Source organism: Dermacentor andersoni, chromosome 6 (assembly GCF_023375885.2).
Source record: "Dermacentor andersoni chromosome 6, qqDerAnde1_hic_scaffold, whole genome shotgun sequence".
Classification (NCBI taxonomy): Eukaryota; Metazoa; Arthropoda; class Arachnida; order Ixodida; family Ixodidae; genus Dermacentor; species Dermacentor andersoni.
The window spans coordinates 62,399,090-62,420,138 of NC_092819.1; the positions used below are offsets into that span (position 1 = coordinate 62,399,090).

Here is a 21,049-nt window from a genome sequence, read left to right on the forward strand (position 1 = left end):
TCCACACGCGTTGAACACACGACTGCGCGGTCGCGCCGCTATCTCCTCCATCTCCTCCCTCGAGGGCCCGTGCGAGGGCAGCGGAACTTACGGTATAGGGATCCCAATACGGCTAGGAAGGCATTGCGTGCGTCTTCGATTCCGCAGTACTGGCGTTTTCGACAACTCCTATACTACGAAAAAAGAAATTAAAGAAACAGAGAGAACAATAAACAGAACAAAATGAGTAAAGGCAAGACGCAAAAGACAAGGACTGAAAAAGGAGAAAAACGACAGGACCGGCGCCGGTCCTGTCGTTTTTGTCCTTCAGTCCCTGTCTTTTGCGCCTTGCCTTTACTCATTCAAGCATGAACCAACTAGCCCAAGCAAGAGTTTTACTGGAACATTTATTTAGTTCTTTACAGAGTGTAAAAAATGATATCGGTGGAGGTTGTAGCAATTAGTGAGGCAGTCAGTTTTGTGCCGGTATAAACGACTTAGAATTTAAGTGTACATAGTCTGTCAGGCGAAGCCAGCTCTACGAGTGATTAGCGTGGCCCTTATATGAGGAGTTTACTGCCTATTCACTGTATAGAAATACACGATTACGACCGGGGAACTGGTCATCCTATCACATGTCAGTTGATTCCGTAGCTTACACGGTAATCGGGTCGTAGTTCGTCAATCTTGTATGCATATCATTTCTTTAACGGTGCGCGCCCGGCAATTACCGGCCAGGACTGGCGTAGGCCCCTGGGCGTGTTGCATCACTTTACCTCCCCCTCCCCTCTCTCTCCAGCGTAGAGTAGCAAACCGGATCTTCCCCTCTGGTTAATTTCCCTGCCGTTCCCCTTTCCTCTGTCTCTCTCTCTCTCTTGACGGGGAAGTAAAGAGCACGGGGTGTTAAATGAAGTAAGTGCAGACAATGTTAATTATTATAATTGTTGGGAACAAGGTAATCCTTAAACGTCTGTTTTCGTTCTTTCTTTATTTTCTGAACCCTATATGGTAGCTGCTGTAGTATTCTACGATAAGCTTTCACCCTTAGAAACCAACAAACTGGTGTATACCGCTGCTAATGCATTATTGTGGATCGCTTTGCTTTTCGCTGGTTTTCTTTTAGGGTTTTTTATTTGCAGACCGTCGTGACTACCTCACGTGCATGCGCGTGCGATTAAACTCCCTTGGTGCTCAGTGAAGCCTGCGCGGAACGCGCGAAGTGATAAATTTTCGTGACGGAACTTTTTGCCTAGCTTGCACAGCATTGCCGCTGCAGAGGTGTTAGAAACGGTATGTAGTGCTGTTGCGTTGCACCGTATTTTGTACCCAATAAGAGGTGTCGCCCCATTCCTTACAAAAAAAAAAAGAAAAGAATACAAGATGAAAAAGAAATGGAAGAATGAAATAACAATACTGTCTAAACAAGCTTATGGATCACGAAGAAAAATGGAGAGAATGAAAGAACGGTTATAAGAATACACTAATACCACCACTTTAGGTTTCCTATACATGACGTCTGCGGTTATTATTATTATTATTATTATTATTATTATTATTATTATTATTATTATTATTATTATTCAAGAGCTGCGAGAAATCCTATGCATTTGTGCGTCGACTCATTCTTTCTCGGTGGAACTTTGCCTATGACAGGCTTCCACAAACGTCGCGCGTAGCACATTGCTTAGTTCCGCTTGCTTCGGAAGTTGGTTCCGGTTGCCACTTGAGGAAGTGAACGGCGGAAATATCATGACCCGGCTGCTTCGGAAACAGGGCTCTGGCACGGAACGCACGCATATATAGCATACCGGCGACCGCTGTTGCGTGTTGGGCTTCACCTGGTTTTCCTGGATATTGCCGTTCTGCGTTCCACCAAGTGCACAACGACCAAGTCCGTGGGCGGGTTTTACTTGGCAGGTCTTGATTTCGCTCCCCTGCCAGTTCCGGCCAACCAATTTTATTTGGCACGAAAGTTATGTGCTTTGCTTAACGATATTTTAGTTGCAGGAACGGAAGCTAAAAGAACTTATGGGGTTTTACGTGCCAAAAGCACTTTCTGATTATAAGGCACGTCGTAGTGGAGGACTACGCAAATTTCTACCACCGGGGGTTCTTTAACGTGCACATAAAATCTAAGTAGACGGGTTTTTTCGCTCCCATCGAAATGCGGCCGCCTTGGCCGGGATTCAATCCCGCGACCTCGTGCTCCGCAGCCCAACACCATAGCCACTGAGCAACCACGGCGGGTAGGAACGGAAGCTATGCATCTGATGTCAGTCGAACAAAATAAAGAAAGATCAAGCGACCGATGTTGTCCCTAAGAACAGCCTTTTGGGCGGGTTAGTATGACGCTGGAAACATAGCGCTTAAACGACACGGGCACAAAAATATAGACCGACAGAAAGGAAGGACACAGAAAGACGACGCAAAAGGTGTGCCCTTGCAAAAATGATGTTCGGCATTCAATTTTATCTCAGCGATAATTCTATTGAAAGCTACATAAAGTCAATGGAAACACAATGCAATTCCTACACCGATGTTTAAGATTACTGTTTACGCCCTTCTTTCTGTGCCATCGTCGCTTTAACGCTATACGTTTCTATGCACCGTTAAGTCACGTGCCCCCCTACGTCATTGCAGTATGCTGAGCGTATAGCAACGCTGCTGAGGGATCTCGATTGCTGCTTCGGGCTTCAAAAGCAACTGCTTTGACATATTTTTTCTAGCGCCATTACGTAAACTCTATATGAAGTGTACTACATTGCTAAGGGAAATATAAGAAGGGAAAATTACGGCAGAACTCATCTCAATGGGAATTTTGACGTTGATGCGATTAGCATTGAAGCACCACCTAAACGCGTCATGAGTGATGTGTGTGCAACCGGGTTCCCCTCTCGCGCTTCCCACTGAACAAGCTGCGCCATCTAGCGGTGCCGCCACGAATTCCACGCGTGGCGCCCCTGCGAATGTGTATTCAGACAAAATTCTCAATATATATGCCGTGGGCACCGCCCAGCACCAGGGAAATAGTAAAGGATATTTTTGTTTACTGTCGTTGAAAAGCGGGAGATACCTAGTGAGCCAAGTTGGCAGCTAGAGGTTCAATGAAGTGTGGAAGATACCCAGTGCCACGTACTCATTGACCCAAGTTTCCGTACAAAAGTGGCATATGCCCGGTCGCAAACAGCTCGTGTAATGCAAAAATGCTCGTGCACACTGGGGACCACGTTAGAGAAACCAAGGTGGTCAAAATTAATCCGGAATGCCCCACTACGGCGTACCTCATGATGGAATCGAGGTTTCGGAATGTAAAACCCAAATTTTTGTTGCTGCTCTCATTATTTTTCTAGGGGGGAGGATCTGTTCTTTACGAGCTACTTCCAGGCTGCTGCATTAATGAAACTGACAGAACCGAGGAAAACCTAAACAGTTAAGATTCTATACACACAATAAAAAAAAAAGAAAGCAAGATTGGTGTCGACCTCCTGACACATAATTCTCTAAAGGAAAATCGTAATTCAGAGTCGAAGCTAACGCTGCATAGTCGTACAATAAACATTTAGCGCAGACTGCAGGCGCTGATATGCCCGCAGGCTTTGAGGTTATCACTTAGGCACTGCGTCGAAGTTTACCTTCGTAGAAGCTATGCCCCATTACGTGCGCGCCTTAGTATGCTAGAGAACTCGCGATGTTCACCACATTACGCAGCCGTCAACGCCGGCATCTCAGCACCCGGCTGCCTCAGACTGTATACCCTATGGGCGCAAGCACGCTGTAATGAATGTCCATATATAAACAAGGCCCACCGCATCCATGTTGCTTACGTAAAGAATATTCTCCTCCTAATATTCATCGCTACGCTCGGTCTGTTGTGATCCGCGCGCATATGCATGTATTTCAGCCGCCGCTTCATGCTGTCCGAGCCAAGCCTATTTATATAAGCGCTTAAGCTTCTGCGTATCTTTTTTGCCATGCGGTATGCTCAAAGGACGGAAAGAAACCTTGCGACCACGAAGGAAACCTGTTTCCTCCGTTCTAACGAGAAGAAGAAGAACACAAACACACAAAAAAACGACGAAAAAAAAAAGAAAAGAACAGACGCGCATTCCTCGCGCTAACCGCGTTTCTGAAGCCGCACAGCGTAACAGGCTCATTGGAAATATCCCTGTACCGCTACTTGCTCATGTGCGTGTATGTATCTGCGCATGCGTACGTGCGCGCATATACGTATCTGTGTTACGCACGCGGCTGCCGAAGCTTGCAACACGCGGTCTTCGTTCGCCAACGTCGTGAGTCGTATATACAGCACGTATTACCGCAAAACATCGGGCCGGACGCCGACCATTCCGTAACACTGGGAGTTTCGGGCCTGCAGCACGCCACGGCTAGTGGAGCGTGATTGCTTTGCTTCAATTAACGTCTCGGGGGCGCTAACGCGTGAGCGAGCATATCTCGCCGCTGAGCGTGCGTGTTTTTTTCCTCGTAATCCGCGAGGAATCGCGTCGTATTTGCGAAACGGGGTGAGTAGGCTGGCAGTGCTGAGAAAAATGAACTTGCGCGTAAAGCATAAAAAGAAAGAAATGAAGAAATAAGATGATGGAGCGTGGCGCACATAGACGTATACACGTGCTAGCGAAAGGAGAGAAAAAAAGAGAAGGTAATGAATCGTGAGGCTAAATGATTACGAGAGGAAATGACTGAGGTTCGGTCTCAAGGACAGGTTGTTAAGGACAAGTTGTTAATCATCAACAGGAACTTTCGAAGTACCTGGCTTCTAGACGAGGAAGAAAAAAGGAAAAAATAAAGAAAAAGAAATGTGAAATAACCACGGGAAGTTTAATCGGCGGGCAAAATAATTCACGTCCCTCTAAATTGGGGAGATTAAAGAATGAGTACGGTCACGTATTTGCTTCAGCTTGCGGGATATTCGCGACCTCGTTTACGGTGCGACATTTTTTTACAGCGTTTTTCAATTCAGCTAAAATTAACGGGGGAAGAAAGAACGTGGAATTTTAGTAAGACAAGGCGGTAAGTTCGCCACTTAAGGATAAGCTTTCGCTCAGGTGGTTTCGTTCATTCTTAGCTTTGAGCTAACATTTAAACAACTACCCGCTGTCAACGGTAGTTATAATCACATTATGTACAGATGTTAATTTTGTTTATTTATATATGCGGCCGGGATGTCTAATGTCTCCGCGGTTTAATATTGTTGATGTATTGTGTTCGTAGGGCAAAATTTACAATTTCTGTATTCGTAAGTGAAGTTTGCCATCGGCCGGTCACTTTGACTAAAGAGAAAGAGAGAGAGAGAGAGAGAGAGAGAGAGAGAGAGATAGAGAGAGAGAGAGAGAGACAAAAGGGGAGGAAAGACAGGGAGGTTAGCCAGTGTAAGTACCGGCTGGCTACCCTGTGCTGGAGAAAGGGGTAAAGGGAATAACAGGAGAAAGAAGAAAGAAAAACTAGAAAAATTTACACAGTAACGCGATGCTACGCGCTATACAACAATCAAAGGCGGTCGCACAATTCACAAGCCCTTAAAAACTACAGCAAAGCCCTTAAGGACTTCAGTTCCGAAACCCGTCTGGGCCAGTGTGTTAGAACGACTTTGACTCAGGGACTGTATGTCTGTCAACACAATTGGCTTACGTGTGTTCTTTTATAAACAGTACGTTCCAGGACATGTAAATACGTGCCCTTATCAACAGAAAAAAAAAAACGAAAAAAAAAACTCCACGAATTATTTCATTCTTAGATGGATGGCGCCAGAAGTCTCCCTGACCGTCCCGTTGGATATGTATATGGGTGTTGTACGACAGCAGCTCTAGATTCATGCAAGTTTTGGCGTTTGATTAGACGAAAGACAACAGAGCTTATTGCTAGCACCACGACGGGCTTGTTTACAAGTATGTTGCTCCGGTTCGAGGTTGCGCTAACAAGTGGCATCGATTGTGTCCGATTTCGATTGCGTCCCTGTCTGCCTTAGCGCCCGGCAGCACCCACATATAGTTCACTAAACGCTAACGCTGTTCATAAGAGCAGCGTGCCAACCAGTCGTGAGGCTGGGCATATTATTATCGAAGGCTGCGGGTCAATGAGATACAGCTCTTAAAAAGAAAAAGCTTTGTGAATTCGGATGCATACGACGTGTACTACTACTGGGCTTTAAATGTGCCGTTCGGGTAGCTCGTTGCCAATTGTCCTCGCTAGCGCGGCCAGGCAAAGCTACCAGTGCTCCAGCTGAAAATTCCCTTTTCATTTCTCTCTGAATGATCAACTGACACCTCCAAAATGCTGGCTTAGATTGATTTTTTTTAGTGCGGTGAGCGCCGAAATACGCTATTCCCGAAAGGCAGGGGGCCACAAGCTCTTGTGCTGCGAGTCTCTTTCCCCATTCGCTTGAGTGATGGACGTCCTTACTCCAGTCTTGCATGCTTACGAATGCAAGACCTCACTCACCTGTTATCGATAAAGGCTGCTACTTTGTTTCCGCCATCCAGAAGAATCCGTGTAGAAGGATCCAAATAGAAAATGGGTCGCACGCCCAAAGAATGGAAGAAAGGGAAAGTGCGCGCAGATAAGACGTGGACTCGTGCGCGTCGTTTGCTCCGTACGCCTGACATCGATACATCAGCAAGGAAGAAAAAAAAAACACATTGTCAACTGTACTTCGTCCTCCGAGTCTTCCTCTGTTTCCTTCTTCTCTCACCTCCGGCAACACCGAGCGGGCTGTGCCACTTTCGTCGCTCGAAAGAACAGCGCGCACAAGATCAAAAAAATCAGCGGTGTCGCGTCGCATTGTCCTGCTGGGAAGCTCCGCTCGGCGACGGGCAACGACTGTATACTATAGCACCGTCGTCGAAAGCGAATCTAGGAAGGAAAAACAAAAAATAACCGAAGCGGGAAGAAGAACGAGGCTCTCAGCGCTTAAAGACAATGCAGCAGCAGCAGCAGCAGCCGCTGGCGCCGGCGTGAGTTGCTGTTACAAGAGTAGGGCCTTTTCGCTGCTTCGCCCGGTCACGCCCGAGCTGCAGCACGGCTGTAGCGGCGACGACACTGCGTGTGTCCCGTCGGCTCTGACGCTCTCTCGGAAGGCGTAAACGAGGCGAAAGGAAAAGTGGTGCGGCATTAATGGCTCGCGGGAACGCGTGGAGTGGGTTGTGTACGCGTGGCGTGGACAGTTGCCACTGGGCCGGCAGGCGCGTACGGCCACCCCGATGTACAGTGAGCAGTGGAGCGTACACACACACACACACCCAGTCAAACACGACAAAAACGAAGAAAAAAAAACTGGAAGTAAAGAAGGGAAGAAAATAAGAAAGAAATCGCGTTTCACACCACGTGTAAATGTCACCTCGAACGATATCTTGTGCTAAAAGAGGGAACTCGTTCAGCAGTAATATTTTATTTATTTGCAATACTGCCAATCTCTTGCGAGATCGTAGCAGGCGGCACACGGAATCAAGTGCAGCGCCAAGTCGCGAATGAAAACAGGCAAACTTACAATACACTATGGTCAAGTGTAACACAACGCAGTGCGGAGACTTTGAAACATAAGCACTGTAATATCAGTTAACAAGATTTAGTTATCCTAAGTGTGTCGATGGTACATATATTACATTATAGCGTCGAACTAGAGCAGCATAACAATGCAGTACAGATGCAATCATAAATAGTACATATGTACGCTGGAAGAAACTAAGAAATAAGTAGAAAGAGAACTCAGAATAAATAAAATCGTCGTAAATAAAGCGAGCGTAGGCATTATGTATTACAGGCCGGGCAACAAAGATAACATGCTAAAAGGAGAAAAAGAAGGTAACACTAGTTATTGTAACTGATATGCAAGCAGTGCTTTTTCTAATAAGGATACAGAACTGTTTAACGACTCAGTGTTAATGATTCTTTGTCTAATTTATTCCATTCTATAATTACAGGGAGTAAATATGAATACTTAAAGCAGTTTGAGTTGGCTGAAAATTCGTACAGCGTTCGGGAATGCTTATGTCGATTTGGTCTGGTTGTGGTTAACGAAGTGAACTTAGATGTATTAATTTTTATGTCGGATTTCAGACATTGGAACAAAATCTTTAGTCTTGATAGCTTCCTCTGCTTTCAATAGTTAGTAAACCGGCTTTATTTATCATTTCTGTTGGCGAATCAGTTCGTGTGTATTTGTTGAATACGAACCTGACTGCCTTGCGTTGAACAACTTCAAGTTGTGATAAAAGTTTCTTAATGTGAGGAAACCAAGCAATTATGGCATATTCTAGGATTGGCTAAATCAGTGTAGTATAGGCTAGTAGTTTCGTTTTAGGTGGCGCAGAACAGAGTCGACGTCTAAGAAAAAAAAAAACATAAGCTTTTTCAATGCGCATGGCGTGATGTCGCCTACGTGAGTTTCAAACCTGAGATCGTGCGGAAGTGTTGTACCTAAATACTTGCGCTTGCCAACCCTTGGAATCACGGTGGTAATAATTACATAGTAGTAATCAGTTCTTTCGTTTTGTCCGAGTTATTGTGAGCACGTCATCTTCCAGGATATTAATAATCATTTTTCAATCTTCGCACCATTTATGAACGGACTGTAATGCTTCATTAAGTGTCTCCTGGTCAGCTGGTGAGTCAACATCGCGATACAGAAATGCAATCATCTGCATATAGTCGAAATTTCACATTGCATATGGACGGCAAGTCATTAACATATAGAAAGAATAGCACAGGCGCCAAGATGCTGTCATGGGGAACACCTGATGTGACGGGTTCCAATGAAGACGATGCGTCGTGAATTTGTAGGAACTATAATAGATCAGATAGAGAGTGTTGAATCCAGTGAACAATAGGACTGTCACCTAAGTCAGAAAGAAGCTTTCAGGTCAATTTTTTGTGGGACACGCGGTCGAACGCCTTGGAAAAAATCTAACAGAATCAAGTCGGTTTGGTTCTGGTTATCAATGGTTAGCGATATGTCGTGCACTAACTGTACTAATTGCGTTACTGTAGAGTGCCATCTTCGAAAGTCATGCTGATATGGGGATATTATGCAATGTTTTTCAAGGTATATGTTAATGTGTTTCAACAATATATGCTCTACAAACAATTTTTCTGTACAAGTTAGGGAGATGGGCCTATAATTTGAGACGTCGGACTTCCGGATTTATGTACAGGGACGATTTTAGCAGTATTCCGCTCGCGGGGGACAGAGCAGCATTTTAATGACTTCTTAAATATTATGCAGATGTATTTAGATATCCATACCGCATATTACCGCAAGAAACTATTTTGTATGTTATCGGGTCCCGTCGTTCCCTGTTTGGTGTTCAAATTGTGCAAAAGGTTCGCTACTGCCTGCGCGTTAACCGAAAGAGGTTCTATAGGCTGACGGAAACAAGGGTCTATGAGTGGGTCCTTACCGTTATCTGAAATAAAGACAGACTGGAAGTATCTGTCGAAAGAGCTTGCGCAAATCAAGTTATCATCGTGACAAGTTGGGTTACTGTCACATTTCTTGGGGTTTATGTGATTCCAGAATTTCCGTGGTACAGTCCGCAGAAACAAAAGTGTTCCAGTAAGCAGTAGCTTTCAGATAACAGGAAACTGAACACTAATCTATAGAATTCGCGGGGGCAGCAATAAACAAGATTTCAACGAGACAAAAAAAAAAAAAAATAGCGTACCACCACACTTTCTACGTGTCCAAGGGAAAGAAAGAAAAGTTATGAAGCCCAAATTCGTCAGCAGAAAAAAAAATGATTTTCGCGCACTGGTTTCGTTTGCATTGCGAAATTGTCACGCGACAATTCGTGCTATATAGTAATTGGTTGTCGCGGTGGTTATCGTTCAGTATATAGGCACAGCGAGTCTGGTTATACGAACACCTTGCGGAGCTCCATATCATGAATGCGGAGTTTACAAATACACGGCGCGAGCTTCCGTGAATTGTCACGTTTCAGGTTTGCGCAAATACGTTAGCTGAGCGTGTGATGTAGAGCGATGTATAGGCCGTGCACAAACCTCTCGAATTCGCTCGCATGCAGCGCTTGACCGCAGTCAGAGATTCTGGTGTGAACGACCTGACGGCGCCTGGCCCGCTATCGCCTCTTGGAACAATGCACTCGTAACATTGAGCACCCGACGACGAAAGCGAAGCTCGCAGCGTTATCGGTCATCCACAGTAGAGATTAGCTGGCGAAAGAAGCATTCCTTCTTCTGAGATGCGTACGTGTCAGCCTGGAAGCGCAGGTCTCCGTAGTTTCGTATACAGCCGCAAATATCAACGAGGAGGAAAAAAAACAAATGTTGCGCACTCTGCACGTATTCACGCGACGCGCCTGCATGTAGATTAGCGTGCGTTGCCGATCTGATCGTAACGGCACTCCGTATAGTACCCGCTTTGTCGTTCGGTAACAGTGCCGCAACACGCGATATGCAATATAGAATAAGAAAAACAAAGAAAGGACCAGACGCCACGTGCCTTCCCTGTTCGCAGCAGTGCATCGGATTCTGCCAGTTCTCTTACTAGAGTAAGGAGGCGTTCGCACAGGAGCGTTCAACTGTTATCTATCCTACGCTCAGGGTTCATTGCACGGTTCGCCCCCTCGAAACGGGGTTAACGCGCTGTTTTACTTTCCTGCACAGCCGCGATGCACGTCGCAAGGCCCGTGCCTGCCGAAGAAGGTCCACGTGACCTTTTCTCGCGTGGGATATATGAGCGATGCCCCGTGTCTTTCTGTGCGAGAACAAACCCCTGCTGGGCGCGGAAGAAAATGAAAGCGAAAGATGGCGGCTCGGCGCGCAGGCCAATAAACCGGGACAATTGTGAATGAGTCGTTAGCAAACATTGCAGTTGAACTGCTTCTGGTATCCCCCCCAAATGGAGATACGCGCTGTTACGCGACAGGTGGGCGTACACTAGGTGACTGACTCGAGCGCATGACGCTGTCGCAGGCGCTGTGTAGAAACGCCAACAACGCTGGTTGTCCCTGCGAGTCTCAGCAGCTTGCATTTTGAGTCACATTGCCTTGAAAAGCAGGCGCGCTTGGCTGAAGACATGCTGGGCGCTGAACTCTATATATGCCTCGTGAATTTTCTAGCTAGTGGCCTAGCGGATTCATTTGGCAGGCTTGCAGTGAGATACATCGCAGCTGAAGGCGACGAAGGGACAACTTCGGTTTTTGTAAGAGACGGGCTTGGACAAGTGGCTGTGACAGTGATGTCCCGTACCACGCAAGAGTGACGGACTGTAACTGACGATGTGTGTGCTGTGCTATGTGCTCTCTCTCTCCTCCCCACTTTTCATCCCCCCATCCCGCTCCCATGTGTAGGGTAGCAAACCGGTTGAGCTAAACTTGTTAACCTCCCTGCCTTTCCTTCTCCACTTTTTCCTTCCTTCCTTCCTTGCAGTCAGAGGAATTATCAGTCGCTGTTATTCAACAGATACGGTGTCCTGTTGTTTATTGAGCACATGCTCTGGGCTTTGATTTCCGGCTCTGCGGCGGCTCTGCGGCCTCTGCGGCGGTGAGTCCTGTCACCGAAACGCTGACGAGCGAACTTATGGAGTTTTTTTCCTAACATTTCCATCTCACAAGCATCTTTCGGACCACATTGGATGCCTATATTAATTGAGGAGATAAATAGAAGATAGACATGACGATTTTAATATTTTGAATATATTTGTGCAACGTCCGTAGTGCAAGTGAAATTCTGTCTCAGACCCATTAGTTATACTTTGCAGTGAAGCGGGCTTCTTGTATCGCGTTGTGCCCATGTTTTTGACATGGACATTTTCTGTGACTCGATGACGCGCAACTAGCGCTCTTCTTTCTTCTTTTTTCTTTTTGTTCTCTTGCGCACAACTCCGCTCACGTCCACACCGCGTCGCTGGCGCCGTCGGCGTTGGTAGTACAGAATACCACGTTGTTTTCTCTTGCCTCGTCCCGTCACCGTCACGTGTTTCGCACACTTGTGCTACAAGCATTCCGCCTTGGAATACTGATTCGCACTTGCAATCCGGGCACTTGTGTGTTTTCCTCCCGCCCTGCTGTTTTTTGCGCAGCCGTGGGCATTTCTTCCTGACGGCCACGCACACACGAACTTTGCTTTTTCCCTTTTCATTGCTACCACCGCGGTGCCGTGCTCTACACAGTTTCGTGAAGACCGCGTCCTTCGTGCCGTTTCCGCTCCGTTCTTTCGAGACGTACGGGCGGGACGCTAACAGACCTGCCAGCCCCCACGGAACACAACGCAGCGCGCGGCCTTTCCCACGTTAGTGGCTCACCGGAGAAGCACCGCCGTGGGGGCTTTGCGCGAGGCGGTTGTGTAGCCGAGTGTACACGCGGGGCTCTCTGGCTGCGTGTCGCTGTGTGATCCTTACTGTGGCCCGTAACCCCGTGACTACATCGCGTATGCCTGCAGAGGCCCGGTGCGTTTAGTCACGTTAACCTTGTTCGCGAGTGTTCTTTGCATACGCATTCTTTCTTCGTATGCGCGTGTGTATGAAGGTAAACGCGGGCCCACTGTCGGCGAATTGAAGAGGCGGACGTGACCTGAATACTTCGCCTGTTTTTTTTTTTGTTTTTTTTTTCGCTATTAGGCTCTGATTGCCCAAAAAAGAGTGAAGGATACTGAAACGCGTCGCCAGAACGATTGGTGGAATTTAGCAGACACAATTTAAGATGGTGTAGATTGCGTAGCAATTCGAAGCAAAAAAAGAAAGGAGAAAAGCTTGGGCACATATTCACGAAACCTCTCTTACGCAAGTTCCCCGTGTGATTGGTTGTCGCTTCGTAAGTGCTCTCTGCCATTGGAAGGCCGCCTTCATTTATAATATGTCCAGCATCAGGACTGGCTGGAAAGTGGTCTTACATGCAATTATAGCGTATTAGAGCTTTTTAATGAATGCTGACCTGGGCCTGCATTCACCATATGTTCTTACACTGCAATTGTTGGTAACAGCATGAGTCAGCCAATCACGATGTCAAACATAACATTGTCCGATCACTCAGCTTAGAGAACAGAAAGCCCTATTTTAATCGAAATGTAGAAATAGTAAGGAAAATAAAAGTGGACGTACAGACAACTCTTCGGCGGTTGGAGTACAACCGACGTTTTTCGCATTCTACGCGCGCGAGGTTTTATGCCATTGAGTTGGAACGGTGGCCGTCCCGCAATTCCGCTTCCTTGTATTTTTGTGTATGTGTAATCGATATATCCCCGAGAGCGTTTGCAAGCACAACTCGTGGCCATATATGTGGAGTGCTGATATACCTTCATTGCAGTTGGGTACGTTCTGCAGGCATCTCGCGTATAGTATAATAAAAATGAGCTATGTTGCATGCCTTACGGAGAAGCCGCACTGAATTTTAACGCCTGGCCGCTGTTGTATATCACGCTCACACTTGCGCCGAGTCTCATATGCCTTGCATTATGTTCTCGTGTAATTCCTTGTATATTCTTAAACACATAAAGACGGAATCGGCGAAGAATGACCTGTCTTTTTCACGTCTTCGCCACCTCTATCTCCGCTTTCGTCGTCCCTTCTCCACTGTTATTTCGACAGACCCGTGATTCGTAGAGCCTTTCGATCCTTCTCCTCACGCTATCTAAAAGTCGGTGCCGGCTTTTTTGTCTCCACACCAGACATTCTTCTTCCGCGTTTGGCCGCCGCGGCCATAAAATAACTAAGAGCGTCTTTCCGCCTTAGTGGCTTCCCAGTATGCGATTGCTTTACGGAGATGCGATGAATATACGCAGCATGGCATTTCGTAAGTTCGTGGCACGATAAAGAAAGTGCCAATAATTTTAGGAGTGGTTTCGTGAGCAGCGCGGAGTGGCGGTTAGCACTCGCACTGCCCGTCATCCGTCGTCGTTGTCGATTCCAGCGAAGAGCTCGCGTTTTACCGCGCGTGGGATCGTGAGAAGTGTGCCAGTTCGGCGCAGGGCGCACGGGCTTCGACAAGAGCGAGGGAGAGAGATAGAAGGAGGAGAGTGAGGCGCGTTATTCAAATGCGACTTTCTTATCGGCACCCGCACCCCCTTCTCCACGTTACTTACCAGTTCCACTCATTTCTCTCTGTCATTTTTTTTTTCTTTTTTACGTCTTCCTCAGTCGTCAATGAAAAAGAACCGTACGCCACGCCACCGTGGAGCCTTTGCGTCGCTGTGTCTGCGCCGACACGCAGGCAAGAACCCGAACTGTGCGCGTTGTACGTGTGGATACGTGGCGTTTGCCGGCGAGTGCGTTGTTTGCACTCAACAGGCTTTCTCCGTCGTGCGAATGAGGCAAGCGCTAGCCGATAGTTTACCGTGAGAAAGGAGAGACGTCATCACAACCGCAGCCTGCCCCCCCAACCCCCCCCCCAACCCCCACCCCGGTGCGTCGAACCCTCAGCTTCCCCTGCCGACGCCACCCCCCCCCCCTCCCCCCACTTTCTGCATCCCACTGTGTGCTTTCCGTGTGACCTGACGACAAGGACCGCGCGTGGTTTCGTAATCGCCGGGGCGGCGTGGTGCTGCGATTGTCTCGTCGTTTGGCCTTTCGGAAGGAGGCGCGGAAGCGTTTTGTTTCCGCTCGGTGGCCTGGCGTTCGACTGGCCGCCCGGCGTGGCGCCGTCGAATAACTTGCAAATGCGATCTGACCGTATGGCGCTGGTCCGTGTGATTGCTCTTTGTCGTTCGGCCGGGGCCTCGTAGCGTCCCTCGTCTTTGCGACGAGGAGAATCAGAGTTAGAAACGTTGTCGCTAGGGGAAAGAGAGAACAACAAGTGGCGATGAATACTCTGCTGAAATAACGTTACATTTATCGCCCAACTATTAAAAGAAAAGAAAAAGAAAGGTAATATGGCTGTCGGAAGACTTCAGCCGCCTTCTTCATCATACTCGGGCTGGAAGTTCCATTGTTTTAGGAGCAAGCAAGCACGGAGTCGGTCACCAGTCCAGTAAGATTCTCTTCAAAATATTACACCCACTCAACCCCCCTCCACATTCCCTCCCCCCCCCCCCCCCCGATAAAGAATAAATGTGTTTTTTCTATTCGTTCTTACTCGACTTCGCTCAGGCATCGCTTAGAAACCTTCCCCACCTAAGGAACGCCGCATTGCACGTGTCGATGTTAAATGTCAGGGACTCTGTAGGAAGGCGGAAAAAGTAAGAAGGCTATGAATTCGCATGAGAAGCTAAATGGGAAAAACTAAAAAGAAAGTATGCCGCTTAATCCTCTGGGTTTCCTGGTAATGTCGCGTGAAAACATCGACTGTAGCCCTCGTGGCGATGATGCCATCACCGTGAACGCCTTCGTAACGAACCTGTTCTAGCACAGCTTCTTTAACGCAACCACGGTATAAACGCCCGCACTGGACCCCATGATTCTTTATTTGGCCCGTTGTCCGATGCCACTGAGGTCAAACCGTGCATGGAAGCAATCAAATTAGGTGCCGCGCGGCCTAATTGGACTATTAGCGGGACGTTTCGGGGTGCGGAAGGCCCCCACCGTTCGTCCGCAAAAGAAAAGGGGAATTATGCAAATCGCAGAGGTGGTGGCTCCCTCTCTCTCGGCATCGGGCACGCGCCGCCCTAGGTGCGTTCCGGCCATTTGTTAAAAGGTGGGCACCGTCGCATACGTGATCACGCGCCTTCTCTGCCACTCTTAGAGGCCTGGCATGCCGTATGCTCTCCTGTTAATTTTTCTTCCGCTTCGCGTTGCCCGTTTCACCCGTTCGTCTATAGGCGCCTATCGCGGGGAACACAATGCTCGGAACGGCGCGCTGATTAACATCTCACGGCACGCATTCGGCTTTCGCGGGTCTGTTATTACTGAAACCGACTGGCACCCGGAACGCCGCGAGGTCATATTCGCGTGTCCGACGTGCCTGGTCCGCATGCATGTAGACCTCTCTCCGATTTGACTCGCGTTGGACGCTTGTCATTGCGGCGTGCTATACGAGTATATCAGTGCCGCTCTTCTTGATTTCTGCCTTATGGGGCTACCCGCTCCGTACCACTTCGAGTCGGGTCAGCTATAACGGCAATGTACTACATTTCCCTTAGTGGCGCGCCCACTTTCGCTGCTTGTTGTTTGTTTTGTTTGCCCGTAAGCGGCCGTGGGAAGAAGAAAAAAAAAAAGGAGCCGCCGATTTGTGCGTTGGTTCTGTTTGTCGGCAGCGCTTGCAATGTGACGTTAACTACGCGACTCTATCTAGGCTCGCTTATTTATCGCCTGCTCACGTGCGCTGATTGGTAGGCATGCCTCCCGCGCCGCGCGGGCGTGCCTCTCGAGCCTTCGTCGAAGAAATTCGGAGTGTGCGATTGATTCGCTGCCGCACGATCGTTCGGAGGGTTTCTCTTATAAGCGCCGCTCCGTATAGGGAGTGGCCTAATTGTTTGTAAGCTCCTCTAGTTCGGCTGGAATGACGCCTTAATAGAGGGCGGCCCACAGGAAGAATCAACGATCGAGAGGCGAAGATATGTTTAAGATAACGGCAAGGTACTGCCATACGTTTCGCATTCACTGTGAAAGAGCACGTCCGAGAACTCCCAATCGCGTCGCGCGACTGACACCCTGAAATATCGTGGAACGGATTGCGTCCAGCGTTCCACTCTGTCAGGTCATCGTCGTCTTAATTGAGCGCACATGGCTTCGCCACAGCAATAAAGAACCATGCACGCAGGCGTATACATACATGCCTACATACATGCACACGCACAGAGACAGGCAAATGTAAAAGCTGTAGTTTAATGTTGCAAATATTAACTCATGAGCTCCATGATTCTCGGTTCCCGTTGTTGAAATCTCTTCAAATTCAAATTCGAGAAACGGAGATCGTTCCGGATCAATCAAAACGAACGGCGAAAGTGCGAGCAATGTGTACGCAACGTTTAAGTATTAAATAAGATTAACTTCAAAATATTAAAATGTACAATCCAATATAGATTACGAAATATTAAAAGTGGTAAATACATATTAAAATGCAATCTCATCAACCTGCGATTCTCAGAGGGCATTATCCTGTTCAGCGCACCAGTGGATATGGCTTACAACATGATTCAGGACTTCGACCGACGAAGTCCACGGGTTAGATTGAAGACCACACTGCAAAAGGCTGGAGTAACCTTCAACAGCGTGGGGCATTTTCAAGCCATGATCGCGAGCCATATCGATATCCTTGAAAAGTACATAATGATGCACAGTGGCAATACTAGGAGGCTAAATGCACCGTTACTTGGAGGATAACAAAAAAACCTATCTACAAGAAGCAATTCTAATTTTCCTTAGAAACACGGGTCTCGATGGCGTACTATAATTTGTTGAGTCTTGTAGTGAGTCTTGCAATGTTGTGCCTGTTGTGTATCTGTGTCGTGCATTGTGCATATAATTTCATTTTTCATCATTACGTATATCCTCTGGAGTAGTACACTAGCCATGCTGCCAGGCAGACCTCCCCTGGATTTATTAAGGAGCCCCTTCTCCTCTTTCTAAGGACCACGTGACTAGTGAGGAAACGGAGAGCGACAGACGTAACGTTAAGGAACGGGAATATGGCAGTATGGATAGAGAAGAAGCGCGTATAGGTTATACATTCTAACTTATATTGAGCGAGAGAGGTGGAGTGGTGAAGTGGTAGAGGTGAAGCACTACAAGACTTGTGGTGCAAGTCTTGCAGTACCTATAGAACAGACAGCCGGTGGTCTATTAGAAAAAAAACTGATGGGATTCCAATGCTAAGTGAAGGGCAGAGTGTGAGGCGGTGTGATGATATTAGGACGTTTAGAGGCATAGCATGGAGTCGAGCGACGCAAGCCATGTGTAACAGGAGCTCATACAGATACGTTGACTCGCCACAGTTGCTTTGACGTGACTGTACCTCTTATACCGCACCTGCGGACAACGGATCTCGCACCTTCGTCCGTTTTTCGCACGCGCTGTGTAAAATGCGCCATAATTGGAGATCGCTGGGTGCTGCACCACTGCATCCGTCCTGCAGTGAACATAAACAGGATGTCGATCACGATGAGGAACAAAGACTTTGCTGAGTTGTGCGTACACCAGCCTCCGTATGTCGACATTGGTCACACTGGGCTGACACAACCATTTTTCTTCGCTTTCTTCCATCCTCCGTGCTCGAAATTGTGACGTATTAGAAGGGGGGGTGGGGGAGGCGAAGCCGTTCAGGAAGCCATGCTTCAAGCGAAGAATGCGCGCATACCTTTAATATTCGCGCTCCTGGCTTGCAGAGCTGCTTGGTCGATGTATCTCGGGCGGGTCGCACATGCCGCGAAACAATGTGGCGCGCATAAAAATGAGCGTCGGGCGCTGACAGTGTAGATTGAGGAAGTAACGAGGCCTAGATTGGGCGGCAGAGGGGCGGGCGGCTCCGAAAATCTACTCCGAGAAAACGGCACGCGGCCCTTATTTACAGTTTTGCGCGTGACTGGAGCGTTCGAGGCGGTGATCTGCATATCGAGGCGCACGTGCCGGCCCCACTGTTCACGTCTATAGTATACATCGTCGGCGAAGTGTAACCGTCGTCGAATAGTTCCGTCTCACCTCGCCGCGCCCGGTATACACAGAAAAGCGCATATATAAAGAGCCAGAGATTAATGGTTGAAGCCGTGAATGGTTTTGCGGAGGCCTATAGCTACTACCGATTACTCAATTTAAACGTCGGTTAAGGAACAAAGAAGCCGTCGTAGCCGTGTTTATTATAGTTCGTGCGTGGGCACTTTAAACGAGCACCAAGGGACTGGACGCGGAGTGTGTGTGTATAGCGCTTTCAGGGAATTCAGCGCGCGGATTGCTGGACACGCAATGGGAGGTGGTTCGTATATAGGCGCTGACTCTGCGCGACTATAGATTGTAAATGTAAATAAGAAAGGCGTTGCCTGAAGGTGAACTATGTGCTCCCGCTGCTTGCTTAAACGTGGAGTGTGGAGGTTGTCAGACTCACTTCGATCTCCTTCGCTACTTGGTGAGCTATAGGCAGAATTAAAAAAAAAAAAATCTTTTCGTTCATGCCGCCCACTGGCCGGTCGCCTTCGCTAGTATATGTCTGTCGTCACTATGCCTGTCGTTACGGCAAGGCATTTCAACTTGCCTATCCGTGGCCGAACTCGTGATTGTTTTCGCACGTAATAAGCGTTTGTTATTAGGATGGCGGCCACATAATTAGCTGGCTATCAAGCTTGAGCGGCGCCTGTTCTCGCGAGCCGCTGTAAACTGACTGAGTGCTTTTCGAGTTCGGGCAATCAGTTTACATAAGCGTGTACATAGGACTGAACGTCCTGTGTACATAGTACATAGAACGTTACATAGGACTGAACGAAAGCGTTAGTTCTTTTTTTTATGTTTCTCTATTCAGCATATATTCATACCGCTCTCGATCAAAAAGTCTGTTCAGCGCTCATACTGTCATAGCAGGATTGTCTTTATAGCGATAAATGGGTCATTAACTGACCAGCGTTTAATTGAGCTAATTATTATTAGTAGTATTGTTAATGCTATGTTGTGTCGTGTTGTATAGTGTTATATTATGCATGGCATATATTGTAAATCGCTTTTGTATCGTATGTGCGCGTGTAGTTCCTGTTTGCTGATATATATATATATATATATATATATATATATATATATATATATATATATAAAATGTGTGTGTGTGTGTTATGCTATTACTCACTTCGCCAGTACCGTGCGAAACCACCTTGTTTTCCTGAGCACGTTAATAAAATTGCTTATTATTATCATCATCGTCGTCGTCATCGCCATCATCTACACAAAGAAACAAGGAGATGTTGTCACCAGGGGCCGAATTCAGGAAGCTTGTGCACTAGCTAGTACAGTACACGAAGTACACCGGTTTGAGAGACCGCTTATAGTGTTGCTGTGCATTCTCCCACATGCGCTCAGTGCTCGCTCCCTTCCTCTTTTTCTCTTTCTATTCCCCCTTTCCCTTACCCCCAGTGGAGGGCAGCAACCGGAGGCTCGTCTGGTTGACCTCCTTACCTTTCCTCTTGCTTTCTCTCTCTCTCTCTCTCTCTCTCTCTCTCTCTCTCCGTAAGCGAGCCAGGTTCGCTAATGACATGTGCAAGATCGCATTTGTCTAGTGTCTGTTCTTACGAACATTTTTAGCTTATGATAACTCTTGTTTGCGAGCACCGGGCCCAGAATCTTTGATACTAACGTGTGGTTAGGGGCAAAAAAAAAAAATAATAATCAATGAACAAGTTCATTGAATCAAGCGCCCAGAAATAAATCATCGTGCTGTCTTCTGGAAACCAAGCCATTGCATGCCCTAAGCAGATCGGAACGGCCCTTAATTACAAATGACGAATGTGCTTTCTTTGTAAACATTAGTTTTTTTTTTCTTTTTTGCCGATTCGGGGGCCTTCAGGAGAATGCACGTTGTTTAAACAATCAAACGCACTCGCGCCGAATGAGACCGCAACCTCATTATTTCTCAAAACGAGGACGTTTTTTTTCTGTATGCGAGGCGGTGCTTCAGCCTCCAGCTGTTCAAGAGATAACGAGGGGAAAAAAAATACGGTGATAATAATAATAAAACCCAAGAAAAAAGAAAGGGAACCCTTACGGGAGCCAAAGAATTTCTCGATAATCTGCCGTACGTGTAGAATTCTCGGGGCAGTCTACATGCAGCTGAAGGGGGGAAGGGGGGGGGGCATGTAAGCGTGCACGCGAACACGCGGCGACATATACACGATTTCCGGGCGTCCCATGTCCGGCCTTGCGGTCGCAAAGCGCGCGCGCGCGCACGCGCGCAATTCTCGAGTGCGAGACCCAAATTGCGTTTTTCCCGCCGGCGCCCGTACAGGCGGAGAACACGTGTGGACACGGATACACGCGACTGCGTGACCCCTCCGGACGTGCCTTGCAGAACAGCCCCTGAAGCGCTGTACAGCCACTTTTAATTGGCCGTCGATCGGCGGCCGATACACCGAAAACGCTGCATTACCTCCAAGAAAGCTCACTCTTGCGAGTTTTTTGATTGGATGTAACGGCTAGGAGTGCGCAGTTCGGCACGTTAACGAGAAACGTGTGTGTGTGTGTGTGTGTGTGTGTGTG

At 47.6% G+C, this 21,049-nt stretch overlaps 1 protein-coding gene and 1 long non-coding RNA gene across 3 annotated transcripts in view; one reads left to right on the forward strand and one right to left on the reverse strand.

Annotated features, from left to right (window-relative positions):
• LOC129382501 (uncharacterized) overlaps positions 1-7,967 on the reverse strand; it is a 51,461-nt gene extending 43,494 nt beyond the window's left edge. For both annotated transcript variants that reach the window (XR_008610594.1, XR_008610595.1), the window contains exon 1: positions 6,436-7,967. This is a non-coding gene — a long non-coding RNA (uncharacterized lncRNA). The remainder of the gene's footprint in view (positions 1-6,435) is intronic.
• Positions 1-21,049, forward strand: part of LOC126522754 (uncharacterized) — a 690,505-nt gene that overhangs the window by 53,476 nt on the left and 615,980 nt on the right. The window lies entirely within an intron of this gene.